This window comes from Dermacentor variabilis, chromosome 6, assembly GCF_050947875.1.
Source record: "Dermacentor variabilis isolate Ectoservices chromosome 6, ASM5094787v1, whole genome shotgun sequence".
NCBI classification, from domain to species: Eukaryota; Metazoa; Arthropoda; class Arachnida; order Ixodida; family Ixodidae; genus Dermacentor; species Dermacentor variabilis.
This window is the reverse complement of record NC_134573.1, coordinates 172,265,192-172,287,268: the sequence shown is the minus strand read 5'-3', so window position 1 is coordinate 172,287,268 and position 22,077 is coordinate 172,265,192. Positions and strand designations below refer to the sequence as shown.

The 22,077-nt window shown below is 47.9% G+C and overlaps 1 protein-coding gene and 1 long non-coding RNA gene across 2 annotated transcripts in view; one reads left to right on the top strand and one right to left on the bottom strand.

Annotated features, from left to right (window-relative positions):
• The window catches only part of LOC142584445 (uncharacterized), a 42,990-nt gene extending 37,087 nt beyond the window's left edge, over positions 1–5,903 (bottom strand). The window contains exons 1-2 of the long non-coding RNA XR_012828789.1: positions 5,737–5,903; positions 3,980–4,100 (exon numbers count right to left, since the gene is read on the bottom strand). This is a non-coding gene — a long non-coding RNA (uncharacterized LOC142584445). The remainder of the gene's footprint in view (positions 1–3,979; positions 4,101–5,736) is intronic.
• LOC142585789 (cubilin-like) overlaps positions 1–22,077 on the top strand; it is a 270,644-nt gene that overhangs the window by 71,430 nt on the left and 177,137 nt on the right. The gene's annotated exons all lie outside the window — the stretch shown is intronic.

Here is a 22,077-nt window from a genome sequence, read left to right as displayed (position 1 = left end):
GTCAATAAAGGTTTCTCTCTCTCTCTCTCTCTCTCTCTCTCTCTCTCTCTCTCTCTCTCTCTCTCTCTCTCTCTCTCTCTCTCTCTCTCTCTCCGCAAGTACAGATTTTTGTGGATGTCTACAGATTTGTCTTGCTTGTGGTATGCGAAAGTGCACAGAGATTTTCGCGGTCTCCAAACTTTTTTTTTATCATGTTGGATGTCTGAGATTGACGTGTGATATATGCAGGTTTATACAAAATGTACGACGTTGCTAGATTCCCGCGTCTTGAGCTACGCAAATATTTTTGAGATCAAAGAAATTTTGTGGAACTGACAACACTTGCACTACCTTTTATTGCCTATGTGTAGGAGACAGCTTATGTTCCGCAATAGCCGGAAGTTATAACCTTACACCCCCGTTCCTCCGCTGGCCCAAGCAACGGGATTTAACATTCACGTTTTCGAAACCAAAATACGCAGGCTGCGAAATGAGGTGAGACGAAAATGAAGCGCTTTTTTTCGTCTTTCTTTTTGTTTGAAACACGATAGTAACGCACTTGTTGCTGCACAGGTAACTTTTCTGCGTTAATGGGATTAGTGCGAATGTTACTTTTCAAGAGTAGCTTTCTTTGTAACGTGCGGTGGTTTAGATGCATTGATTACTGGAGGTATAGTAAGCTTGCGCAGGGAAGATATCGGGCAGCGAGAAACGGAGGTTGAGAGGAGAATGCAGAATGAAGGGTCACGCGCGCCGATTAAGTTGGCGCAATCAACCACGTAACGAGGAGATGGAGATACAGCACGCGCGCCAGATGTGATAACAACAACAACAAAAATTCTGGGGCCTTACGTGCCAAAACCACGATCTGATTATGACCACGCCGTCGTGGGGGTGATCAGGATTAATTTTGGACACCTAGAGTTCTTTAAGGTGCACCCAATGCAGGGGGTGCATCACGCAATGGTCGGTCGCGTTGGGGGAAAGAACGCGAAAGCTTCCCTTACACCGATTCCCACAGCGCATGAGATCTGCGCATTATTTTTTTTTACTGTCACTGCAGACACCTGCACTTTCCTATCTGCTATGATGTACAATCTTCAGACTCAGCGTAACTTCTACGCCTTTTGACCGAATTTCGCCGCAGGGTTGCTTCGACGCCATGGGGACCAGAACTCTGGAATGGGAGAAGAAGGATGAAAAATCAACCGCCATTTATCCGATACACTCATATTCAACAGCTGTGAGGAAATAATATCCAGGGCGTTCCCGTCTTGCGTCCGTGATGCCGCGTTCGAGTCATTAATACGATATGTAGCACGGTCACGTTGCATTGTAGTTAGCCGGTGCAATTCATCCGACACTTCATACAACCTTTTGTGCGCAACATTTCTCTTTTCGTCTTACGCTTAACTTTTTCAACGTTCTGTGCACTGTTGTGGACAGCGGACGAAGCAAAGTGCCTGCTCCTAATACGACGCGCGTTCGCACAGAACTAAATATTATGGCGTTTTACGTGCCAAAACCACGATATGATTGTATTTGTATACACACGATATGAGTGTGTATTTAAATACATTTACACACGCACACACACAGACACACGTCAGTACAGATAAGCTTACAAAAATAATTATACGTCTGCAGAATTAACCACCTGAGGCTTATAGTCCCGTTAAATCCATCGTTGAATCCATGCGTGTTTATAATTTAAACTTCAAAGCCGCCATACCTCTCACGAGGAACATTTCTTCAAAAAGAGAGAAATAGAAAAGGAAACACAGGGAGGCTAACCCGGTGCAACCTGGTTAACCTCCCTGACAACCTACCCGAGGACTGTTTAGCTAACGACACGGAGCTGACACATAATTTTGAACAAAGGTACGAACTTATTTATTGCCTTGACGGGTGGTCATGGTGACGATAGGTACGCACACTCGTTTATTGTCTTGATCGGTGGTCATTATTTCACTCGCAACTGCAATCACATTCTTTGACCATGTCAAGTCGATGCACGTACGCCGCTGGGTGGTCGGTTGGGCCGGAACCGTGTGGCATCGCAAGGGACATGTCTGCAACACGGAACGCGTAAACCGCTCCCTTTACGGTACCGACACATCCACATTGAAATCACCGACAACAACAGGGGTAGTGTCATCGTAGCTAATTCACGCAAAGTCGGCAGCCACGAACCTTACGGGACTATCAGACATCAAATTTTTTGCTTGCTCACGGGGGCATGAGCCATTGATGACAGTTTTCGACATGCTGTTCTGTACGTTGTATGCGTGATTAGAAAGAATTTAAGCACTGTTCGCTTCACTTTGCTGAGTAGTTGTAGCCTCTGCCTTACGGGGTTGTGGGCCAGGGCATTTTTACTTGCTTACAGGAGTATGAATGCTTACAGGGGTATGATCCATTGATGACGATAGTTTTGTTCACATAGAACAAAAATGCACGGAACCCTAGTCACATACAGCTTCGCTTTAAAAAAGGACTAAATAGAGTAGGAAAGACATAACAACGTTCGCCTCGCAATCACACTCGGTGGCAGCGCTGTGTGGTTTTCAAAAAGTCTAGCAGTACTCTTGTGACCTGCAGTGCGGATGGCGATCGAGGACACGGTCTTAGTATTTTTTTCTCTTTCAATGTTCCTTCATCAAGTCGGCTTAAATCGGCACGCAATTTCTGCCTTTCATGGTTAAATAGAGGGAGAGACAGGAAAAGGCAGTAGATCAGGGCCCGTATTCGAAAAAACATCTTACCTAGAATTGTACGTAAGAGAAAATTCCAGCCAACCCTGATGCTGGACATATTATTTAGCGAAGGCGAGCGGCCAATGGCAAATATCACTTATGCAAGCAAAGCTCTGTGAATTCGACCCCGGGATATTTTATATGGTTAGGTCGCCATCACAAACGCTGCACAAAGCACTGTCCATCTTCACGTTACGAAAAAGGAGGCGTTCGCAAAAGCTACGCCCAACCACAAACAACACAGTAAAGTTGCGTCGTATCTAGGTACACCAGGCGGTAGTCGAATGTGCAATGAAGATTCATGGGAGCGCAGTAGCTAGTTGACGCATTCCTGTAGATTCTAATTTTATAATAAATTTCCACAAGCCGCGCTGCATCAGGCTTTGCCCATTTACACAGGCGCACTCTGGACTTGGTGGGCGGAACGCGCTGCTTCGTCTGATCTTTCATTGCCGATGATGCCACAATAATCTGACAGTCTGCAAAGTGGATGTTAGTTACCCTCCTTGGATATTAACATGTCCTAAAATAGAGTTACCGGTCGACAGGATTATATCTAAGAGAGGCATGTTCATGGTAGCCGCACAGCAACTGGCAATCTTCCAAATTTACTCATTATATCCCCAGTACCTCCACATGTATACAGATGGTTCGTGTCAAAAAAATTTCTAGACTTCAGCATTCGCCATTCCACATTTAGCGCTAGAGCAAACATTTAAATTATCCCGACAGATACCTTCCACCGTGGCAGAACTGTTTGCAATCCTGCGTGCTTTGCGTTTCATAACATCAGAAAAGCATTCGCAAAAATGGGTTATCTTTAGCGATTCGTAAGCCGCTCTTACATTACTACAGAGCAATAAGAAAAATTCTTTTAACGCTTTGCTATTGTATGAGACGCTCAAAGAACTTAGAAAAGCAAGTGCAATGAACCACGTAATTGCATTTCAGTGGATACCTGGGCACTGCAATATCCCTGGTAATACTGCTGCGGACGCAGCTGCGAATCGGGCGCACAATAATGCAGAGACAACCAATCTTCCCCTATTGCGCAGTGAAGTCCGTTTGATCCTGAGACAGATTTCCTGTCGTCTCAGCAAAACTACCTGGTCTGATCAGCAATCAAAGAACTCAGAGTTATGCTTTATAGACCCATGTAAAAACCTATCAATGCCGGAAAATCTAAGAGACAACAGAAAATTCGAAACTTTGGTGTACCGCCTGCGTCTTGGTACTGCACTTACGAGACACTTCTTGTACAGGATAAAACGTGTCTCTAGTCCGCAGTGTTCTTGTGGCCATCCAGACGAAGAAGTGCATCATCTCCTCCTCGAGTGCACGAAATACGATCCGCAAAGAAGGGTACTGCAAGCAAATTTGTTGCTTTTAGACAGAAGACCATTCACTCTAAAACAGATAGTTGGTCCATGGCCAACTGTGGGCCTTCAGAAAAGAGCACTTCTTGCTTTGAAAAAGTTTTTAGGGACACCAACATTTTGGGGAAATATTAAGTGTCAGATTATCCGAATACGCTAAATGAGTAAAATAAATGTTGTTCTGGATTCAGAATTGATTTATGTGGTGATCGCAATTTTTACGCAATATGTATAATTCTGTTCTGTACTTGCAGTGTATTACATGTGTTGTCGCTTTTGGCTGTTCAAAATATCTGACTTTATATATGCGTATGTGTACTGAACTCATGCACAGAACTTTGCGACTGATGTACTGTTGGACTGTATATTTTTTATTCATCCGGTGTTCTAATGAGTGTCATATTTTGTGTCACTATTCTCCCTTTTGACGCAAATTTGTTTCCTTTGCCAAGTGACAAGGAGTAGCCGGTGCCGCCATAAAGGCGCCAGCCTCTCCTAATATTCATTTCAATTAAAAAAAAACCTGACAGACGTTGAAATTTGGGCATGTGCCCGTTTTCGACAGCGCAAATGTGGGATGATCTGATTTCGGATGCCAGCTGTTCACGAGGACAACGAGGTAGGCTTGACCGCAGAGTTTGGAGGGCCACCTTCGAATCACTGGTTAGGTGGCTGTTGACGTGTGTGGTTCGGAGTAATCAGGAAAATTTACCACTGCGTTGCTGATAGAGGACATGACATAATATTTCAGTGGCTGCCGGGACATTGTGGCATTGTTGGTAACCACCTATTCAATGATGCCAATGACGCGGCCCGATGTGCCCACGTTGAAGCACCGACACTCCTTATAGCCTTATCATGGGTAGGCGCTGCGAGAGAGCTTTGCCATCTCGCGCGTACGATAACGTCCAGTCATTGAAATACTCCACAGTTCTTCAATCGTCGCTCAAAAACCTTCGTTCATCATTACAACTGCAGTTACCAACAAATGTTTAACGACGTAACGAACACTATGTCGCATGTTAGCCGGAGTAGACCTCACGGACTCGTGTAGCTATCTCGCATGGGAATGGCCGACTCACCCATGCGCGCTAAGATGTGAAGAGACCATCGATCATCGCCGGTGCCACTGTTCACGCTTCAACAAACAACGTCAGACTGTCCAGTGTGCCTCGAGTAGACTGGACGACCGTCCTGGCCTTTTATAGAGCCAAACGTTTTGGTAGCCTGGCCTCACAGCTCCTCAGCCAAGAAAGGCAGACGAGCTTTCCTGCAGTACACGAAGGCGACACACTTGTGTGCCTGACTGTAGATACGCGACTCCTTGCTTCGCGAGAGGGAATGAGCTAAGCTCTTGTGTTCCCCCCCTCTCTCTCTCTTTCTTTAACTCCCACATTCCCTTTCCGCGTGCAGGGTAGCAAATTCGACAAAGTTTCCTTTCTTTCCTCCCTTCTCTCTCTATCTTCCAGCGTGATTCAATAAATCAGGCGCGCGTTTCGGAAAAATAGCGCTAGAAATGCCGAGTCACATCGTAGACGAACACGCATAGACGCGCAAACGCGCACAGACGGCCTTACACATGCAGACTCGGTAAAAACAAAAATAAACGAGAAGAATTTGCTTACCATATTCTCGTGCTTCCCGCAAAATTTCGTAGCGCGCTCACGCCAACTTCGCGCGACTTAAGATGCCGTTGTGCACGGCGCCCGCGCTTTAGCGCAGATCCCCGGCGTAAAGAGCCCAGGGTCGTATAGCCGCCACGGCACGTCCTTGCGAACAACGCGAGCGGGGCACGCCGATGTTACCCGCGGGCATCGTTTCACGGCTCGCAGAACGTGTTCCCGGTCGAAGGGGCAGCGAGCGCCTCTCTGTGACGGTGGACGGAGAAGGAAGGAGAAAAAAATAAAAAGCGGGAAAAGGAGGATGGAACACGAGGAGAGGCAGTTGTTGTTGTTGTTGTTGTAGCCTGTGGCACGAGAGGCAGTTACGCCAGTGCTTGGGGCGATGTACAGGGTGATTTGCTTTGACCGGCAACACGATATCGGCAGAGTCAATCACCATCTACGGTTACGATGCCGGTGGCGGGTTCTCGGGGCGGCGTCCGGTTTCCTAGCTCGGCGGGACGACGCTACAGCTTTTTCGAAGGGCCCGAGATATGACCCTGCACGTGACCGCCGATGAGGGGATCTCATCAGGCGACGTCCTCGTCTAATGAGCGGCGCAGTTTTAAGCTTCCCGACTAATAACTGTCAAAGTGGTTCGTCGCAGGGAGTTATCAAGCGACGTGGATTTTGATTGTTAATTATAAAATGTGCTTACTTGTTGTTAATAAAGGTGTTTAATTGGTAATTAATAAAAGTACAAGTGATGCACCCACGCACACACGACAGCGTGCACCACACAATGAAAGGCGGTCGCAAAGCTCGGAAGTCTTCAAGAACTGCAGCAGTTCACTTGTGGCCGGAAGCGCGGATGACAGTCGAGACCATGATCCCAGTATTTTCTTTTTCTTTTTCTGTGAACGCTCTGTCGGCTGCTGCTATAGGACAACAAGCAAGCACCAAATCTTGCGGCGGAGCAACAATTTTGAGATAGCAGCTGATATGCGTTGAATGATAGAAGAGCGGGCGAGTTGGAAAATACGCATTTTTCCACACCGCACAAATTAACAAAAAGGAAGAAGGAAAAAGAACGGGACCAGCACTTGTCCCGTCCTCTCTGCTGTATGTGTAAGGTTCGGAGCTTTGCAAAATTGATATATGTTCAATTTAGTTTCCAATTGAAGCGCATTTAGGGATATATCATCAGATTCATTGCGGCAACAACAGCGCTGTATCCTGGCGCGTAAAGTACAGCATCGATGCAGGGCGACACCTTGGCATGCTTGAGTCGAGGGCTGCGTTGGATGCAATTTCTGCACTGCGATGAAACGCGTGAGAAGGTTGTCGCGAACGATGCTTGAGCTTATCGGATGCGTGTGCCAGTTGTGGCGTTAGCTGCATCCTTTACAATCGCATTCCCGTATCAATATTCTGCCGATGACCGGTAGACATTGCTTGGATGGAAGGTTGTCATTTTGGCCGCATTGTGTGACCGCACGGCAGAAGATAAAGCTGCGAGGGGTGTTATGGAATGTTTACAGTGCACCGAACTGGACACTAGACCTTACGGAAACCGGTGTTCGACGCGGCTATTCTGCATACGCATCCCTCCTTACCGTCAGGGTCATCGCCATTCAGAAGGACTGAAAGCTGGGCTAGTTGGTACGGGTTCGTTCTAGTGCAATGACGCCACATAAAATAAACAAAGTCGGATAAAAACACAGCGCTTGTGTCCTGCATATCTTTATCCGATTTTGTTTGCTTTTTGTGGCGTCATTATAAACCAGAATGATCACCTTTCATCATTATTTGTTGCCCCCTTTTCTCATCCCCGTGTGAAGTGCTAGCAGGCCCTTCCTGTAATAATTTATCTCCTCTTGTAAAGGAAAGGGATAGTGTCACGCTCTAGTGGCGTTGGATATTGTCGAGCTAGGTGCGTGTGACAGTCACACAAGAATATACTTACGCGTGAATTTGCCTTTACTTAAGGCTTGAGCGGTCACAGTTACTTAGAAGAGTACTGAGAAGAATAAGTATTTATATCAACCGTCATGTCGCTTCTTATTTCTATTCGCACCCATCTTTATTGAAGAAAGAAAGAAAGAAAGAAAGAAAGAAAGAAAGAAAGAAAGAAAGAAAGAAAGAAAGAAAGAAAGAAAGAAAGAGAGAAAGAAAGGAAGACATCAAGCCAGGAAAAAAGAGAACAGCGAATGCGATATGATGAATGTTGCGTATTGCACTAATTGGACGCGGCCGCATCAACACAGCGTTGTAGCCGCTCTGAGGACAAATGAAGAAGCTGCGTTCAACTCGAAGGTGTAGCGCTAATGGAAAGAAAACACGCCTCTCAGTCGTTCCCCCACTATCAAAACAACTGCACACAGCTTCGTTTCCAGGAAATACCACGTGGTCGGCAAAAGAGCGTCTATTCAACGTAGCAGCGTAGGCTCCTAAAAAAGACATTTGGTGCCGGAGGAAGGCGTCAAAGGGGCGGGACCATGTTTGCGCCTCGTAGTCGGAAATACCTCCATTACGCCACCCATTTCTTTTAATGCGTTCCCATTAGGAGCATCAAAGCGAAAAAAAAAAAGAAAAGTTTATATGTGTGAAGTATAGGGAGCCAGTCACGTGATAGAAGTAGAGAGGAGATTGGAGAGCTTGCATATAAGTCCAGCTGCAACCCAAAAGATTACTTTCCTTGCTTCATTGACAACCTTAGGCACTACAACAATATATTTTATGGTTTCGCGACTACTTACGTACAAAAGTGGACGAAGAGCACGCGTCTTTGGTATAACACAGCACCCGTAATGCACAAGTAAACGAATGAAAATTAACTGGTAACCTAAAGAAACCAAGGTGAACCTTCTCTAGTCGACGAGCGGGTAGCTTCACACCCAGGTGGTTCGCGAAACAGTGTGCTGTGCCAGAATCCTCAGTCGAACAACGGCGGTGACCGTCACGTGCAGTGACTCGAGGAAATGCGTGCGGCAGTACGACAACGCCTGCTTTCCTGTTTTTGCTCATGCCACATCAGCCGATTCATCGCGATTGAATCTTTCATCGAAAAATTGGAGAGTGAGAATCGCCCCGCACAGTGTCACCGGTGTCACCCCCCTGTTTGTCTTTAAGCACTGGGTGCGAGGTGATGCTAACGCATTTCTCTCTCATTTGCAGGTTAATCGCCAGCGAAATTTCTTTCTTTAGATCTATACATGTCTAGAACGGCTATGTAGTGTATACCTTTGTTATCTCAAACACTGAAGCCTATTAAAGTCGCGTGCCGCAGATACGTCCATCCGCCGCTTTCATATGACTGTACTTGAACAGGCGCAGAATAATCGTGCGAAAAAGCGCAATGTATATACGTACGAGCAGCTAGTTACCGAAAGCCGGCTAATCAACTTCTTATTGCACAAAGCAGTAGCCGCCGCACCTCATTCGAAGCGTAACCGCACTGCGTTTCTTGCGTCTCCAGAATTATTAAAAGCACAGAGCTGCATAATAGATTAAGACTTTTCAATGCTTTAGCGGGTTATGCCAAGTTTACAGAATGTGGGCTCCATGTGGAAACTCACTACAGGAGGAGGAGGAGGAATAAACTTTATTAGTTGAAATGAGCCGACGGTAAAATCGTCCGAGGTGGGCGGCGTCCCTAGTCCAGGATGCCGTGGGCTTGAGCTGATAGCTTGGCCCTGCTCACCAGGCGATGCTGGTCTTCAGGGCTCGAGCTTATCAGTTGGGCCTCCCACTGCTCGACGGTTGGTCCGGTGATGGGCGGTGTCGATGGATTTTGTTGACATTCCCATACCATGTGGTAGAGGGTATTAAGCGTAGAGCAGAAGGCGCATTTGTGAGTATAGGTCGTAGGGTACATTGCGTGTAGCAGGGTGCCGTGCGGGAATGTGCCGGTCTGTAGTTTTCGGAAGATCACCGCCTCTTCTCTTGTCAGCTGGGGATGCGGGGGTGGATAGATCCTTCTACCCAGTCTGTAGTGGCTCAGGATATCGGCGTATCTTTTCGGGACGCTATCTTGTTGGTGAACCTGGTGGGATAGCCCGGAGAATGTGATCTCGGGCAGCGGCATTAGCCGCTACATTACCCGCCAGGGACTCGTGTCCCGGGGCCCAGACAATGTGCACCTCTGGAAAATTGTCTCGCTTTTCGAGGATGCTCAGGGCTTGTTTGGAAATGCGGCCCTTTTGGTAATTTCTACATGCTACATGCTACAGGAAGATCAATTATTATAACATCAGCTATGTGATGTCCAGCAGGCTTTAAAAGCCCCTATTTAGCTACTTGAAGATGATGCAAAGGTGGAAGACATTGTGAAAAACAACGAAACAAGTGAACCTGTTACATACAACGACATACTGAAACAAAGCAAAAACACCCAACCACTGGTTTTACTAAAAGATTTTGCATTCTTAATTCATATTTGCAGCAATACTCAAATCAGAAGTGTTTCGAGATGTATGCAACACATTTTAAATGTCATTACTTTCATCGATTTCTTTGCTGTTGACGCACTATCTTGGTGTACACAATTGTGTACACCGCAACCTAAATTTTTAACAGCACAGTGTAACGCTGCTGTGTACCACACTCTAAATTGCTCGCATGGGGAGGCTAAGAGAGATATTGAGATAAGATTTGGCAATTTTTGTCAAAGGAGAGTTGCTTTTGTTGTTGTTGCCACACCGGTTCGTTATTCTGTTATCTTTCATTGTTACACTTTTGTCGGCATTGGCGTCTAAAAGTTGTCGTCATTGCCATTGTGAAGTCATCGTCATGTCATTAAGCGTTTTGAAGATGCAATGTAAATGAAATACGAATACAAAGCATCTTAATTAGGAGACCCAGAAAATCCTACCGTACAGCCGACATTATACCGCCCTTGTCTGTCGAACCCGTCTGATAGTAAGCAACCGAAAAAGTCACCTAGCGCAGAAGTAGAAAATGACCAAAATACGAAAAGACGAAGCCACAGACGAAGTGTTGCCTTCAACAGCATAGTTTATTAGACTAATACGCACTTATATACGCGGAGCGGTGACTCCCGCGTGAGGGCGTTGAGCACGTTGTCATCGTCCTTGACTATCAAAGGATGAATTGTTAAACAGTGCACTTTCCAAATCATCGACAGAAACAAATTCCAGCCATGCATAACTTTCCTACGAAGTCGCCTTCGTCCGTGTCTATCATTTGGTATTTCTCTTACTGCGTGTATTTGTGCGTCAGTTGACTATGAAGGGATCATCAACTCACCCTATAATTCGGTTTAAGCTAAATAATAATAATAATAATAATAATAATAATAATAATAATAATAATAATAATAATAATAATAATAATAATAATAATAATAATGTGCCGAAGGTTCACGGTGCAGAGGTTTACGGTTTCTCCCGTCAGGAAACACACGCACACGCACACGCACGCACGCACACGCACACGCGCTCACACAGCAGTGACCATGTGTTCACTAACCCGCAAGACAACTGTCATAACTTTAAACGAACGCCACGTTCGAAACCGCTCCGCGTTCATGTCTGCTGTCGCCCTCGAAAACAGGTTCCCTCACTCAGCAGAGAACCCTTAAATTTTCACGCTGCAAGGGCGCGTCACGAAAGCTGGAGAAATGATTTTAAGCAAGCGCCCGGGTGGCGCTGCTCTCGAAGCATTAGCCAAGCAGATTGTGCATACGCGGCTCACTGGACAGGTTGGCGAAGCGGAAGTCGTCAGCGCAGGAAACCGCTGGCGCTGCAGTTATTCCGCTTGACAAAGCGGACAGTTCTCGAAGTTCTTTGCGTTTTGTTCACCTAGGTAGCTGGTTAGGAGCAATATAGATTGACGTAAGGTTGACGTAAGACCTAAATTTATGGCAAAACTTTCGATCAGAATGCTATGGAGCGTTCTCGGGGACGTTCGATTCAGGAGATTTCACGTTCTTTTAGATAGGAGAATATTTTGCCGCGCTATCGATTACGTATTTGGTTGCACGCGTTGGCTAGGCAGCCTAAAGAAAGAAAAAAAAACACGTGCCTTCTTAGCCTGGGCATCGTAGGGCGTGTCCTCTTAGCCTTAGCCTGGCACAGAAGAGCGAAGTGCGCTGCCGTTCAGAAAGTGACAGGGTAGCAACGCGGGCACGGTCGGCGAAATTCACGCCAGCGATGCGTTTTTCACCTTGCGTCACTCAAGAACACCGGAAGGGAACGAAGTTCGTGATTGCGATAAGAAGCTCAACGAAGCTGAAAAGAAGCTTATTTTGATGTCTTTATCCCTTAAAAGCTTATGGCGTTATCGGTACAGCGATGCTCGAAAGATTCTAGAGGCTTCCGAGCGTTAAAAAATGTTTTGCACATCTGTAGCCATACCCACGAGAGCCCATCTATCTGAACGTTGAAATACATCCACAGTGCCTTTTAATTTAATATAAAAATACGCCACGAATACTTTTCTTTTATGGATACGTAGCAGTAGTAATAATTTATCCTGACAAGTGAAAGTGAAAAAAAGGATAATATGATTAATCGCTTAGCCGAGGAGCAAAACTGCCTTTTCCTACTTTGACGAAATCTCGCAGAGTAGTCATCGATGAGTCAATTTTCATGACTTCAATGAAAAGCTAGATATGTTTGCCTGGCTAAAAATAATTAAATAATAGCGTTTTACGTGGCAAAACCACGATCTGATTATGAGGTGCACCGTAGTGGAGGGCTCCAGAAATATGGACCACCTGGGGTTCTTTAACGTGCACTAAATCGAAGTACACGGGTGTTTTCGCATTTCGCCCCCATCTAAATGCGGCCGCCGATGTTTCCCAGGCTGACAGCCTGGCATGCTACACTAGGTGTTGGGTTACGTACACAATGTATCATCATCGTCGCCATCATCATCATTATCATCGTCATCATCATCATCATATTTGTATACCCACAGCAGGACGAAGGCCTCTAACAGCGATTTCCAATTAGCCCTGACCTGCGCCACCTGATTTCAACTTGCGCCTGTGAATTTCCTAGTTTCATCGCCCCACTTAATCTTCTGCCGTACTCGACTGCACTTCACTTCTCATGGCAGCCAATTTACCACTCTAATGATCCACCGGTTATCTGCCCTACGCATTACGATACATACTTAATGATTAAAAAAAGTCACAGTTTCAACCGAAAGGCGAGGCATTGATGGCGATAGCAAATAATAAAGCAGCTATATACGAAGAAAGGTAAGGTAGATAAACTGCTGCAAATATTTGCTTAGTAACTAAAATAACAAGCACGTTGTCACACGCGCACAGGCAAACACTTCTCACTCGATGACCGCAGGCACTCGCTGTAAGAATGCTGACTTGATCCCCTTCGTGCTGACTCTCGTTTCAACGCGAACTAGGCGCGCGAGAGCACATCGCACACGAACCCACGAGCTACCTCACGTCCCCTAGCCTTGGAACCTGCCGCAGATTACCGCCGTAGCTGGAGTAGAAGGAGGGATGCACACTAACCTGCCTCCTTCAGCTCCCTCCTCCCTACTAAGAAACAAACATGTCCTCCCCCTCCCCCTCTTGTGCGCGTCAGAAGACAGCACACACACTACCTTCCCTTCCCCCTTGCGACCGCCGCATCTAGCCACCAACCTCGGCTCCGCCTTGCAAGCTTTCACTCGCACCTACCGCATACGGCGCGCGGCCACAATGTTATCGCATTTGGACTTTGTACGGGGCATCGCGGCGACGCCGACGACGATGGCCAAAGTTCGCCTGGAGTGTCCATGTAATTGCTATTGCAATAAAAAAACCTCACAGACGGACATAATACTACACCAACGGACACGCACACCCGCACTAGGCCTGGTCACCCTGCATCTTTGATATATATATATATATATATATATATATATATATATATATATATATATATATATATAAGAAAATTTTTCGTTTGCTTGGAACGCGCATGCAATGGGTTTTTCCACGGACGGATTAGGAATGTTTCGCAGTACCTTCAAGTTCGAGCCGCGGTACCAGTCGTGGTACAAGTTTAGATGATGCACAGAGACGACTAAAAAAATGGTGGTTTGTTCTAGGCAAATGTGCTGCAGGCCAGAGTGAATGGCGCACAGAAGCGAGGCATTGTCTTTCATTGCGGTGACAATTCTATGGGCACTGCAGGCGTATTTCTGCCGTCGCCGTCGCTGCGAGGTTCCGTATAAAGTCCAAAGGCGATGAAATCGTCGCCGCGTGGCGTGTGCTGTATGTGCGAGGGAGAGCTTGCGAGGGTGAGCCGGCGTTCGCGGCTCAATCTTACACGCAAGCGAGGGAAGCGGGGAGGATGCGCGCCGTCTTCCGCCGCGCGCAAGGGAGAGGGGAGGGGGGCTTTCTACTTCGTGCGCTCGCGCGCGCCCACCCGGGCCACTGCATATTGAATGCCATCTGCGACGGGGACAGAGTCCGGCCGCACGCTGCGTTTTCGCGGCTTAGTTCGTGTTGGGGGGGATGCGAGACCCAGCACGAAGGTCATGCAATTCGCCCGCTGTTGCTGCCGCGCTTCCTCACTCCAGCGTTTTGACAGCAAGTTTCCGTGGTCATCGAGTGAGATGTGTTCATACTGGCTTGGGCGCGCGTGACACCATGCTTGTTAATTTAGTTAGCGTGCCTATGTTTACAAGATTACGTCCGGTAAGACTACTATCCTTACTTCGCATAGCTAGCTGTCCACTAATTTGCTATCGCAATGGATGTTTCGCCTGCCGTTCGTGCCGTTCGTGCTGCCGTTCGTGCTTTAAAGGTCCGCTATATAGGAATGCAATGTGCGATGCGCGAATAGAGGCTGTAAATTTGCCACTTAAATATTTATTTAATGCGAATACCATTCTTTGCCTACTTCACCCGTTATGAGTTGTCTGCCTGTGTTCACACCGACCCGTCTGCGCACACTTGTAGGTGGCTTTGAAACGCTGTGCTCAAGTGGTCTAGCACAAGAAACTTTGCTTCGGCAGTTGTAATGGTACGTTTCGCCGGTAGGTGGGGTACACTGCGGCTGCACGCAACGTGCAAGTGGTCCAAGTTTTCTAATAGCTTGAGCCACTACTTCTGTGTTTGGGGTCGAGAAGCTGTCGTGGTCGTCGTCATGCCGGCTTTGTCGTCCGACTCTCATCAAGCCGCCGTCGTTACACAGTCATCGTGTTGCCGCCGTCGTCAGCTGTCGTTTTATTATTGTCATCACTTTAATAACGTCATCTCATTATCGTCATGCAATCGTGGTCATCTGCCTTCCTCGTTCTTTCGATGTCTGTCCTTGTTCGTCATTGTATCGTAATCGCAGTGTCGTCTCGCGATTGTGATTATGCCGCCCTTGTCATGCCGCCATCGTCAGCGAGTCGCTATGATACCTCCGTTGTCAGACCGTCGTCGTAATGTCGTCGTGGTCGCGCCGTCATTCTCACTCCAGCTTCGTCCTCCAACTCTCGTCGTGCCGTCGTCGTCACACCGTCGTCAGCATACAGGATTCGTGTACAGTCATCATCACGCCAGTATCATCATACACTCGCCGTCATTCTATTATCTTCACGCCATTGCATCGTCATCAGTGCACCGTTGTCATACAATCATTGTCATGCATTCGTTTTCGTACCGTCATCGGAATGCCGTCGCACTCGTTTCATCGTCATCATTGTAACTTCGACATCCGACTCTCGTCGTGCCGTCGTCGCCATACTTTTGTCGTCTTGCCATTGTCGTCAGGTTTTCGTTTAACCATTGTCATCACTTCAATATTGCCTTCCCATTGTCGTCGTACCACCTTCGTCGATCTATCGACGTCTTTCCTTTTTTTGTCATTCTACCGTAATCATGCTGTAGTCATTAAGTCACGATTATGTCGCCGGTGTCATGCGATCGTCGTCATTGCGTCATCATCACACAGACGCTATCACGCATTCGTCGCCGCACCGTCGTAGTCACGCCGTCTTGGTCGTTCCATCGTCTTCATTCCCGCTTCTTCATCCGGTTGTCGTCATACCTTCGCGTCATCTCATTGTCCTCATGTTGGCGTCGTCTTGATGTTATACTATCGTCATTATTTAAATAAGGACTATCATTGTCGCCATGCCATCGTCGTTATACGCATATTTAGTTCGATCGATATCATTCTTTCTTTGTCGTTCCATCGTCACTGCGTCGGCGTCATACAGTCGTCGTCACGCCTCCATGATCATGGCGCACCTTGTCAAGAAAGTGCCACAGCCAAGTGGAACGATATCGGAGTATGTGGCATTATAGCCCAAGCAACGAAAGTCTCAAAATTTGCGCTACACGTGTTAAATAAATGTGACTTGACGAATATGACATGTCGCTACATTGCTCGATTGCTATCCGCATTGCCATCGACAGACATCGTGGGACGAGTTCTGCGTTCATTTATTTTTTCACATTCACCCATTCCTTTTCTTTTCATTTTCAAAAAAGGAGAGGGCGGGCCTAAAAGCCGGAGCAGTCACTTAACAAAAGTCCCGACACCATATGACAAGGTAATACAGCAGTCGCAGCCGACGAACATCGTTCATAACTACTTGAAACACTTATCGCAGTCATTTATGCATTCAAGCATGTGGTTTCACATTGCACAGACAAACAGAAAACATCGCACAAAAAATGTTCTTGCGAAAAGTAGGGCAAGACGAACACTTCTATTCTTGCAAGAAAGCTCGAGTTGTCCATCTACTACTGTCTGAAACGCACGTATGATGCCAGGAGTTAGTACCGAGAAGCCACAAAGATATCCGAAAATAACTCTCGCTTCGGGGCTTCCCGCTGTCCATAGACTTGCCGGTTCACCATATTGCCAGCTGCCGTAGAGATCGTTCCTTACCGAAAACGGAGAGGACTCCGAACTTTTATCGCCAATTCTAGGGAGGATCAGCGCCCCTCGTCCCTTCATTTTCCCCACTCTTCTCCCCCACTTTGCTCGTGCAGAGTAGCAATATAGAGCGAACGGGCGTGGGCCAGCATCTCTGCCTTCCTCCCGACGAACTCTCTCTCTTTCTTCCTGGGCCAAAACGCTGACGTTTTTTCTCTAGAGAACACACTCGTCCTGGCCCCAACTTGCCCCTTCATTCTATTCTCCTAGCGGCCTCCTTAGCTGTCCTATTATAAACTCTCTCCTTTTCTGTGTCTTTAACTTAATCGGCGTTTCGCGCAGCTGTTCTGGTCGTGTTTAATCAGGCGCTTTCCGCGTGCGCAGTCAACGAGAGTTTCGCTTCTTGAAATCCTGCCGGCCGGTTTTACGGCCCTTTGCGGGTTTTAGTGGCTGTTCGCGTGCGTGCGTGCGCCTGCGTTCTCGAGCTTGTTATGCGTCCGTATGCGTCTGTGCGCTTGTCTCGTCGGGCTTCTCTCGAGAGAAGGGATTCATTAGGAGCCGAGCTAAACTGTTTTCTCACAGGGCTTCGTTCGCTCTCCAACAGTTTCTTGTGCGGTCTCACTAGGAGTCCGGAATTAACGCGCTTCCTCAGTGAAAGGCGGGAAAGAATAGAGCTCATTTATTAGCCGCCGCCGCTTGGGGTCTCCCACCAACGCTGCCTACCATTCCGTACCCCCCCACCCCCCTCCGCTCTCTTTGGTGGCAAGGGCGGTTGTTTGCTGTAATTACCTAACGCAATCATGCATCGCGCTTTCCGATAAGTTAGTTAATGGCGCCGGCTTACGAGGCTCTCCATCTTTGCATGGTGAAAACGGAATATGTCTCGCATGTTGTCGTTTCGTTGAGTTTGTATTGACTTTCCGCAGTCTAGAGTATATCTCTGTCAGTATGCTAGACATTTCGTTGAACTGCACTGTCTTTTTTGTTTTCATTTCCGTGCTTGATCCTCGACCGGAACTCAACTAATGTTTTCAAGAGGTTAGTATACTTCGTTCAGCGGATATTTCAGATGTTGGGCAAACTTACGATCGTCGCACAGAAGATTAAAAAATATATTTATATGGTGACGTAGCCTAATCTTTCCGCACGCTATCTGTCGCTTTGGGTACTTACTTTTTTTTGTAGTAATTTTTATTGTGATAGGAACTATACGGACACTCCAGGCACGATCCTCGCCGTTGCCGCTGAAGCCGTTCTATCAAGGTATTGACGGCGCATGTGCGTAGGCACGTGGACGGTTAAAAGGTACACGAATATGCGATGGATAGGCTGAGCGTTTGGCCTGGTTTGGCTGCTAAAAGGACAAAGCTAAGGGGACGCATTGTCGCGCTCTGCTCGGTCGGCTCGGCAGCAGAACCAGAGCAGCGTACTGGCTAACGCTGATGGCATGATCGTTGTGCCCGTCACACACTTACGGTCCTGATGAGAAGCTGTGTGCTCTATGCACACACCAGAGCATTCAGTCAGATTTCAAAAGTTTTTTTTTTATGTTTTACAGCAAAGCTGTATACCTCTACCGTGCAAGGAAATTTTCTTGTCGTTGTGGTAAGCAAAACACTTCCCGTACGTGGGCCGATCCCGAAGATAACGCAGTACCGGCCCGACCCGTGGCGGAGGTGCAGTTCGCCATTAAGGGGCCCACATACACAGCTTCGCTGGTCATCCTTCTTCCCAGAGTGGAAGGGCACTGAAGTTTTCTTATTTACGTTAAGCGCCCCGTGGTCACATAAAATCCGGTGTAGGCGTTGTAGCCGGCGTTGGCGTCCCGTAAGCGCAAATTGCCGCATGCATTCCATACTGCACTAAAGTTCTCCTATAACCAAAATTGCTCCCACCTTGTCTTGTACTCGTTACAAAGCTACTCCTCGGAATTTTGAGAATCACAGCCCACAAGCAAATGTTACGAGGCAAAACGCTCACAGCGCATCCCTTTTACGTTAAATCTTCTCAGATTGAAATATTAAAAGTACGAAACAATAACAGGAGATCGGCCCACGCAAGAGGCCGCGTTTCAACCAGAAAACTCGCCTTCGTGCATAGCCAACACCTTGGTATGACACGTAGTGCGCACCGAGGAAGAGCAGCATGCCCTCCAAGAGCAACGGCGTGAGCAGACTGAGTGGGAATAGGTGGTGGTGGTGAAAAACTTTTATTGCTCCCAGAAGAGAAGCACATGGAGGTACGCATGAGCCGGTCCTTAAGGGCCCGGCCCTTAAAATACTAGTTGGAATCTCTAGTAAGGGACCCCAGTGGCGACGGCCGCTGCCCGTGCGCGCTCGACCAAGGCCCTTTGGGCCTGCAGGTGATAGCAGCCGAACAGGGTCGCCTCCCAGTTCTCCCGAGAATGGGCGCCAAGGCGGCAGGAAGCCGCTAACGCCGAGCGCGCGTTGGTCGACGGGTCTCGACCGTCGCGCAGCCGCCTTCCCGTCCGACAAAGAGCGGCAGCGTGCCCGTGAAGATGGCCTTCGCGAACAGCAACGGGAATATGCACGGCGGAAGGAGCCCATCGACGACGAGCGGGCCGCCGACGGCCAAGCGCATGCGCGATGCCCGTTGGGACCCCGAATACCGCGAGGAGGACAGGTGCAACATTCAGTACTATACACATGCCAATGTACCAACTCCGCGTCATCGGTCATGTCTTCCCAGCATCGTCGTTCAGCCCGTGGCCGCTTACCCTAGTGACCATAAAGCGATGATTGCTATGGTAATGAAATAAAATTAAAGACGGTACAATCACGAAGTCACGTGCATGTGTCTTTATTCAATCGATATAGTAATCACCACACATTAAATGAATATAATCATCACTATACACAGCTTCGCTGGTCGTTCACCTTCACCGAGTGGAATGGCATTGACCCTTTTTCGGTCTCACCTTCTGCAACATCGAAGCCTGATGCCTGCAACGCCGCTGGCGTTGCTCCTCAACACGCGAGCGTTGTGAGACACCTATACATAAAGAAAAGGAGCTGCGCACAGTCACCTGGCGTGCCGCGCTGCAACAACATGTCGCTCCCACGTATCATTAGAACGTCGTCCAAAGAGCTTCAGTCCAACGCTAACCTGGCTACCACTTTCAATGCTTCACTCTTCAGGCGAGATTGCCAATTTTCATTACGCGCTAGTCAAATGAATATACATAGTATGCACGTGTCGTCACATCCGCTGCTGTCGTCGGCTTCCGCACTACCTTCCGCCATCTTGGGGTACCTTATCAACAGGAGCGCGCATAGGCTGGCATAGGCCTATAGGTTCCCCAACATGGCGCTGCCGTAAACCGGAATCCGCGGAGTATCGTTGAATGACGTACGTGCATACTATGTATAGGGACTGTGTGATTCGTCTTCTCTACATTGTTATTCTTCTTTAACGTATTGACGCCGCGGCGGCGTTGTCCTTATGTATGCATTCATGGAAGGACTTGTGTGGACTTTCACTCCTGTGCGATGGATGATATTTTCTTCTTTAACTTTAGGTGTAGGAACATGAGAAGGTAAGCTACCGTTAGAGCCGGCTATACCAACATCCCTAATTCGTTACATAAGCAACGCTAAAGAAGACAAAGCAAAACGAAAATAAGCACTATTAGCCTCGTGCGCCGGCCATGGAAGCGCTACGAACGACGCTACGTTGACGTCAGCAGGGGGACAAGCCTTTGTCTTCCGCTACGCTCCTGGATAAAACAGCGGCGTTTCCATTCGTGTACTCACTCTCGGGAGCGCGTGCTCGCGTAGCACCGCGCTCTCTAACTGCTGCCTGCGTATATATATTTTTTCTTAATTTTATAAATGTTAGGAATAGGAGGCAAACAAAAGTGAATTATTTTATGTACCTTCCATAAAACCGCACCCGTCGCGATCAAGGACACGGTCTCGTGACTCATTCGCAACACTTCGTGCGAATAAGCGGCAGTGCATTTGAACGCAAGTTATGGATTTCGCTCTTAGTTCTAATCACTTGGAGTTGTGCATATATGCATATATCTTGTCGACTATTGGTGCCACAGGAAAGTGAAATCTTGTAATTTCTCCTCAATATGTTTATCTCGGACATTAGTTGCACCACGATCTGTCAAGTTTCACAATCATCACACATGCTTTACACAATCTGATTACCACTGAGCGAAAATTTTACGTTTATTTAGGTTAGCATGATCATACAATTTCTATTCAACGCACTTTCACTGAAGCCCCGTGGGCAAGACGCTCGGCTTCTGAGCGGGGGTTGTAGGTTCGAAACTCGCTACCGCCAACGTCTTTCCTTTAGAACTTATTCTGGTTTTTATACCTGAATTTCTGCATAGCGATTACCGAGGCGGAGGCGAGAGCTTGCGCGGACAAGGAACGCGGGGATAACACAAGATAACATAGCCGTCGCGGTGATGCCCTCTCCCCTCACGCGGCACCTGGCTCGGCTAAAGCCCCTTAATCTAGGGGCTTTAGGCTCGGCGGCAAGTCTTCGGTTTCTATCGCTCCTTTCGGTCGAGGTGCACACGTGACGCGGCGTCGCAGCCAATGGGAATTCAGGTGAAGGTTCCGCTGCTACAGACGCCTGCTTTTTCGCTCAGTGAGCCATTTAATGCAACAATAATAACAACGCAACTTGCCTTTAAGTTAGTCGTGGGAATCTCGAGGCCCCAGCCGAAGCGGAACAACGCGACGGACGCTCTCTCCATGGCCGCGCGCGAGCTGTCTCGTACACTGCTGTTCCGCTCTTCGAGCCAATCTGATGGCAACCTTATCTGCTCTCTCTCGCAACTAATCGCTGCGCAGTGAGGCGTAACTGATCGGAAGACAGAGGGCAACGCAGGAGAAGGAAGTCGGCAAAATAATAGTTCGTGTCCGCCAGTACCGAACGGCTTGCTGCAGCACGCTGAACTTAATCTGCTCTCGAGAAAAACACTACATTCATCCGGAAGGAGCAGGGCGGCCAGCGCCACTCCTCTACCGCATACGAATGAAGCGATCCCGCAGATAAAGGGTGCGGTTGGGCCACGCAGGTGCCTTGATGAGCGTCGGTCGCCCATCTGTTCCCCACGGAGACTCCCGCACCACCGCGTTTTGCGCACACACCGAGAATGGGAGCCCTCGAAAACGGAGCGGTCTTCGGTGTGCGCCGAGGGGCTGCTGCAGGCAGCGCCAGATGCAAGTGCCGTGTTTTTCAGAGTATAGTATGCTCAGAATCTGCAACTTGTGAGGAAGCACGTTTCACGCGTAACCATACAGCGTGACGACGTGAACCCTGGTGAAGAAGCGAATGGTCTTCTCTGAATGCGCCTGAACAAAATAAAGAAAGAAGCGGCGTTTTAAAGAATATATACCAAGAGAGAGATAAACAGACAGACAGAGAGAGAATATCTGTCTGGACAGTCAGGAGCCTGGACAGAAGCCAGGCATGTTTACCAGAAATTGTCTTTTTTATTTTTTGCCCTACAAGCTGACCGACG